Here is a 6,531-nt window from a genome sequence, read left to right on the forward strand (position 1 = left end):
GAAGGCACAGAGATAAATTATTGTCCAAAATTCACTATAAAAGAGAAGTTATAGTTCATTACATTTTCTCCATATTTTGAGGTTATTATACACAGTATGGTTTCCCTTCTTTCCTTCTCAGTATCTTTGTCATCGGAAAACTACTGATTTTTGTGTGTTAGATCTGTATAATGCTACTTTGCTGAATGGGTTTATTGCCTCTAAGGAATTTCCTGGTGGAGTGTTTGGGTCTTTTTGAGTATATAATAATATCATCTGCAAATAATGATATCCTGACTTCTTCCTCTCCTAGTTATAGCCACTTTATCTTCTTCACTTGTCCTACTGCTCTAGCTAAACTTTTAAACACTGTTTGAACGGGAAGGGAGAAGGTGGGCATCCTTTTCTTGTTCCAATTTTAGTGTTACTCTTCAAATATTTCTCCATTTTGATCTTTGCTGTGGCTGCTGAAGATTGCCTTGGTTATGTTGATATACATCCTCTGTGTTCCTAACTTCTCCAGGATAGGACTTTTATTATGGAGGATGTTGGATTTTGTCACAGGCTTTTCTGCACCCAATGAGATAATCATGTGGTTTCTGTCCTTAAGTCTGCTTATGTGGTGGATTGCATTTATTAATTTATGTATGTTGAACTATGACTGTATGTCTGGGATAAAGCTGACTTGGTCAAGATGGATAATCTTCTTGATATGTTCTTGAGTTCAGTTTGCATTTTCTTGAGAATTTTGACCTCCGTGCTCATCAGAAAGATTGGGCTATACTAGTTTTTGATTTGGGGGGTGTCTTTGTCTGGTTTCGGTATTAGGTTAATACTGATTTCATAAAAAGAAGAATTTGGGAATTTTCCTTCGTTTTCTATTTTACAGAATAGTTTGGGGACTATTGATGTTGGTTTTTGAAAGTCTGCTAGAATTCTGGGCTGATTCCATCTGGCTCTTGGCCTGTCTTAGTTGGGACATTTTAAATGACTGCTTCTATCCCATTGGATGTTAGGGGTCTAGTTAAATTAATTACTTCATCTTTACTTACTTTGGTTGGGCATCTACAAGTTTATTCATTTCTTTTAGATTTTACAGTTGTGGGATATAGATTTCGAACATATGTCACCCTCTAGCCTTTAGGACAAGAAGTGAATCAGAAAGAAGAGAAGTCCTTGTGGTGCATGATAAGAAATCCCAAGAGGAAGATTGGAAGTTCTAATAAAGGAGACAAGAATCCCTGGTAATGAAGGACAGAAAGTGGTAATAAGGGAGAATAAGGACTCATAGAAATTAAAGACAAGAAGTTCTACTAACGGAGGCAAGAAGTCCCAGTGATTGAAGAAAAGTAGTCCCAATAATTAATGGAGAATGAGAAGTTCTAGTAATGGATGTGTGAGCTCAGTGGCAATGGTAGGGACATTCTCCCACAGGGCCATCCATCTCCACTTACTTCTCACACTCATGGATAAAGAAGAAAAATTTTTAGAAAAGGATGTTGGGGGCATAGAAGTTAAGACTGCAAAAGCCTCCTACTGGGCAGTTAATTACTATGATATCCCTCAGCAGGGTTTTCAGCAATGATCCTTAGGTGTGGGGAGTGGATCAAGAAGGGAGGATGTTTAAGAAGGAGAAGTACTGAGTTGAGGGTCCATCAGGCAAGAGATGCATTAACATCACAGCATGCAGTACAGACCAAGTTTGCGGGACCAGACTAGTAATTCCCCTATAGATGATACAATCCTGTAAACTCCCTTTGGGGATCTTCAAAGGGTTCTTTAGGACCATGCTCCAACTAACATCCCACTTTTACAGATTTTTTATTAAATTTTGTTAGTTCCAAGGAAACACAGAATGACCAAATTCCCATCATCATACCAAAGTTTTCCCACAAGTGTTCAATTAATTTTAAATCAATTCCAACTACGATGAACTATGTCTGGAAAGCTTTAGCAAATGGTCATTGAAGGTCACCTGGTTCCACCAGGCCAATTTTCTGGCTTTGCAAATATTTTATTCTCACTGACTAAATAGATCAACCACTTGTAGTGCTTCTTTACATAATTAGGATCACTTTTTACATCTAAAAACGAATGTATGGAATTGATGCTTTTCTATGAGTTTGCCTTGGGTAAGGACTGAGTTGAAGGTCACCAACAAAAGACTAGTCACCATCATCAACCACTCAAGAGTTGTACCCTAAGGCCTCCAAGTTTCTTTTACACTGTGGGACTTTCTCATTATAACAAAAAATCACTTTGAGTAGTAAGAAAGCAGGAAAAATATCCATCTAATGGTGTCCATTTTCAACAGGAATATGTCAGCTGATGAAGAAGCAAAGGTTTAAAAGGCTAAGACCTCATTGGCTCCAGAGTAATTGGAAGCTTTGAACCATATTGAAATATATACACCATCGCATTCCTTTTGATTTGATCTACTGATAATGGAGTCACTATTTCAGCTACCTGAATTAATTTTGCTTCTGTTCAGGACTTGGATTTTATTTATCTATTCATTTTTAATAACTAGGCTTTTAAAATATATTTATTGTTTGGGCAGCATGAGGAAAGTCTGAAGGAGTCTGTCTTTCAGTCATGTGGGTACCTGGAATTGAACTCAGGTAGCCTGGCACTGCATCAAGCACCTTTGCTCACTGAGTCATCTTGTTGACCCTAGGGATTGGATTTTATAATTGAGACATGACCAGTTATTGGATAAACTGCTTGTTATGATCCCTTTCTAAAATTTGACATGAGAGTATCAAACACCTTATCTGGACAGGAATACTTCTAGGAAGACAGAAGTGTGGTTATGAGACTTCAATGAGTAGTATGGTGAAGTTGAATACTATGGGAAGAAATCACTCCTATCTCACAAGTGTCACCCTCTGGGGAGAAAAGCATTGCATCTGTTTAGAGAGCAGAGCAATTGTAGTATGTGTGATATCACTGGATTTAAGGAAGACTCCAATGCAGGAGCTACTGGTTTTCGCACCAGCAAATATAATAGGATTGAACTACCACTTTGTTAAGAGGATAAGCTCTCAATCCTGTGCAAGGAATTGACTGTGAGAAGTAATAGATTCTGGTCTTTACCATGTATTTTTGAGTAATATCACAAAAAGGCACGAAAAAAGACAGGTTTATCACTGTTCCTTGGACTGTTACTGGCTGTCTCAGTTACATGCAGGGAGTTGGGGGCACCCAGGTCTCTTCCCTTCAGAGCCAGGCATGAAGAACAGGGTACTTGGTGCGGCTCATCTAGGCTCCTAGTTGCGAAAGCACAGACAGCATAAACGCCAAATGTCATGACTAATGACAACACTACGGTGTCTAATCTGAACTTCATGAATAGCACTGGACTCTCAAAAGTAAATAAAAAGGGGTTCTTTATGAGGGGATTCAGGTGTCTGAGTCTTCAAACTGTTTAACAAAGTGAAGATTATTTTTTTTGTTGTATGTTTTATTTTATAGATTTTATGTTGTATGTGTGCGCAGACATATGTGTGTTTATTTTATGTTGTATGTGTGTCACAGTGCACATATGGAGGTCAGAGGACAAATGTGGAAATCAGTTTTCTCCTTCCACAATGTGGGTTCCGGGGATCAAACTGAAGTTGTCAGGTTTAGCAGAATGTGCCCTTAATAGTTGAACCTTCTTGGCAGCCTTGTTTCTTTATCTTTTTTAACTTTTAAAAAACGTTACTGAGAATTTCATACACGCATATAAAGGTGTTTTGATCAAATCCACGCCCACTCCCTCCCTTCCAACACCTCCCATATCTCCCCATCACTTTTTTTCTGATAATTTTTCTCCCTTCCTTCCTTCCTTCCTTCCTTCCTTCCTTCCTTCCTTCCTTCCTTCTTTCTCTTTCCTTTTAAATGGGGCTTTTTGCTACTCCAACATTTCCCCCTCTGAAGAGGTGACCCGAAAATCTTTTAGAGATTAGATAAGAGCTCCCACATACTTTTGACATTTTTGGCCTTTGGAATAGAGTATGCTTGCTAAGAGGCCCAAGGACATTGTGAGTTTTATCCAAGAAACTGGCTACTTTTCTTTGGGATAGTTCTACCCTAACTGCCTAGCCAATTCCTACTTTCTATTCTTATCATACCATCCTCAGAAGAGGTTACGTAAATTGCTAACAGCCTTGTTTCTTTGAAATTATCCACCACCTCTGACTCTTACAATCCCTCTGCCCCAATTTCTGCAGTGATACCTGAGTGTTGGGAGGCAGAAGTTTAATATATATAAATTTAATGTAAGTTCAGCCTCTTGTTCTCTGCATGTTGACCAGTGTGATTCTCTGTGTTAATCTCCATCTGCTGCATTAAAACCTTCTCTGATGAGAGTTGAGAGATGCATTAGTCTATGTCATTAGTAGTCAGTTTAATACTATAACCACTTAGCAGAATAATAGTAGTAGGTTCTCCCCTATGTCCTGTGACCTGTCTAGCTTCAGGTTCCTAGACCTGATATCAATGTTAGATATAGGTTGCATCGTATGAAATGGACCTTAAATCCAATTATAAAGTGATTGGTTACCCACACAGTATTTGTGCCACTATTGCACTAGTTGACATATCTTGCCAGGCCAGTTGCTATTGTAGCTTGCAGGATTTGCAGCTGGTTAAAGTTGATGATTAATTTTGTCTTCTGATAGCATTTATAGTACCTTCCAGCACTATGAAAGCTAGCCCAGAGATGAATATTTGGTCAGTTCCAGCTTGATTTTTCCTTGTTTGTTCTACAGATCATGTATCTAGTGTCCTCTGTGATAAGGTTCCGATAAGGAACTTTTAAAAAGCAGGACAATGGCTAGTTTGTTTGATGTTGTCTGTGACCTGCTGTCAGCAGCTTCAAAAGAGGGAGTCCATTCCTGGCATTGGGCCTTTACTGTGTTAGTCTATAGTGTCTAGTAGGGACTATACACCCCTGCTATAAGATAGCACCTTTTAATCTCTTTTTATTATGCATATACTTTAAGAAACCTCTGTAGTGGTTTTTCCATATGACTTTCTTTCTTTCTTTCTTTCTTTCTTTCTTTCTTTCTTTCTTTCTTTCTTTCTTTCTTTTTCTTTTTACTTTCAGTCAATTCCCCTTCTATTTCACCAAAAGTATTTTATTTTTTAATTCTTTTTACTTTTTGAGGAGTTTATAGATGAATATTGTCCTTGCATTATTTCTTTCTTCTGAGCCCCTATGAACTGCTTCCACATCCTCCCAACTCCTCTCAATTTCTTATCTTCTTCATTACGTGTGTGTGTGTGTGTGTGTGTGTAAGTGTGTGTGTGTAAAATGCACTGAGTCCATTTAGTACTGTTCATATGTACCTGTATTTAAGGCTGCCTATTGGGATTAGACAACCCCTCAGAGATCTAGTCCTGGGAGAAACCTGATTCTCCCTCCCTCAATAACCATTGAATGCCTGTAGCTCTTCATCTTGAGATGGGACCCATGCCATCCCCTCATCCACTTGGCATGTCAGCTGGCTTCTCTTTGTGCAGGTCTTGGTAAGTTACCACACTGTGGTGATTTCGTTGGTGTAGTTTCCCCAGCAGCTGTAGATTAATGAACAGCAGGTGTCTGGTCCCTCTGCTTACACTCTTCTCACTTTCTCTTTTGTGGCGTTCCCTGGGCTCTATGTGTAGAATTCACATTGTAGATGTGTCATTTAGGCTGAGCACCTCACGTTCACTTATTCTCTGCATTTAACCAGGTGTGGAATTTATAATAGTCTCTGTTTCAAAAGAAGCTTCTTTGATGAGTAGTGAGAGGCACATTGTACCCAAGGATCTGGGGGTAGAATCCACAAATGAGAGAACATGCAATGTCTGAAGGCCTTTAGTGTTGGGTAACCGTCCCCATACTCCCTCCTCTGCCCGGTCCTCCGATTTCTCACCCCATCTAACCCTTCCTACTATTGTGGGAGAGAGAACATCAATTTCTGATCATTCCATAGGATTCTAACTGAAGTTATAGTGTTATTTCAGTCTGAGTTACACAATTTTCCCTTTCCAACAATCCTGAAATTCAAAAATATTTAACAATTGATTACATTGTGTAACCTCACCCTTTGAAAAGACTTTATTTTAAAAAGACATTCATTAAAGTTCATATTCTTACAGAAAAAAAAATGTGAGCTTCCAAGTGTGCTGATTGCTCAACCCAAGCCACCTATTCATTACTATTTTTACTCATTTTAGCAAATATATCATGGACACCCAAAGAATGTCAGTCACTGTTTTCCATGTTGGGTAGAGTGCTATGAAGTGGACTCACATAAGAATGACATGACTTCTTATTGCTGCTACAATTTCAGCCTAATCATTTTGACATGTCAATAGATCACAGGCTTACATACAACAGACACATGAGAATACAAAGGCATAAATTAAAATGCCCAAAGCAACTGATAGCTCCTCAGCCGGAGGCACCACGGATGCTCTCATTTAGCAGTTTCATGCCAGGTACAAGTCCTAAGGAAAACAGAAGTTAGAAATCTCTGCCTTATATTCATAAGTGAAGCCTGAAGGCTGACATGTGTCTTA

The sequence above is a fragment of the Nannospalax galili genome, unplaced genomic scaffold (assembly GCF_000622305.1).
Source record: "Nannospalax galili isolate Female #2095 unplaced genomic scaffold, S.galili_v1.0 scaffold977, whole genome shotgun sequence".
NCBI lineage: Eukaryota > Metazoa > Chordata > Mammalia > Rodentia > Spalacidae > Nannospalax > Nannospalax galili.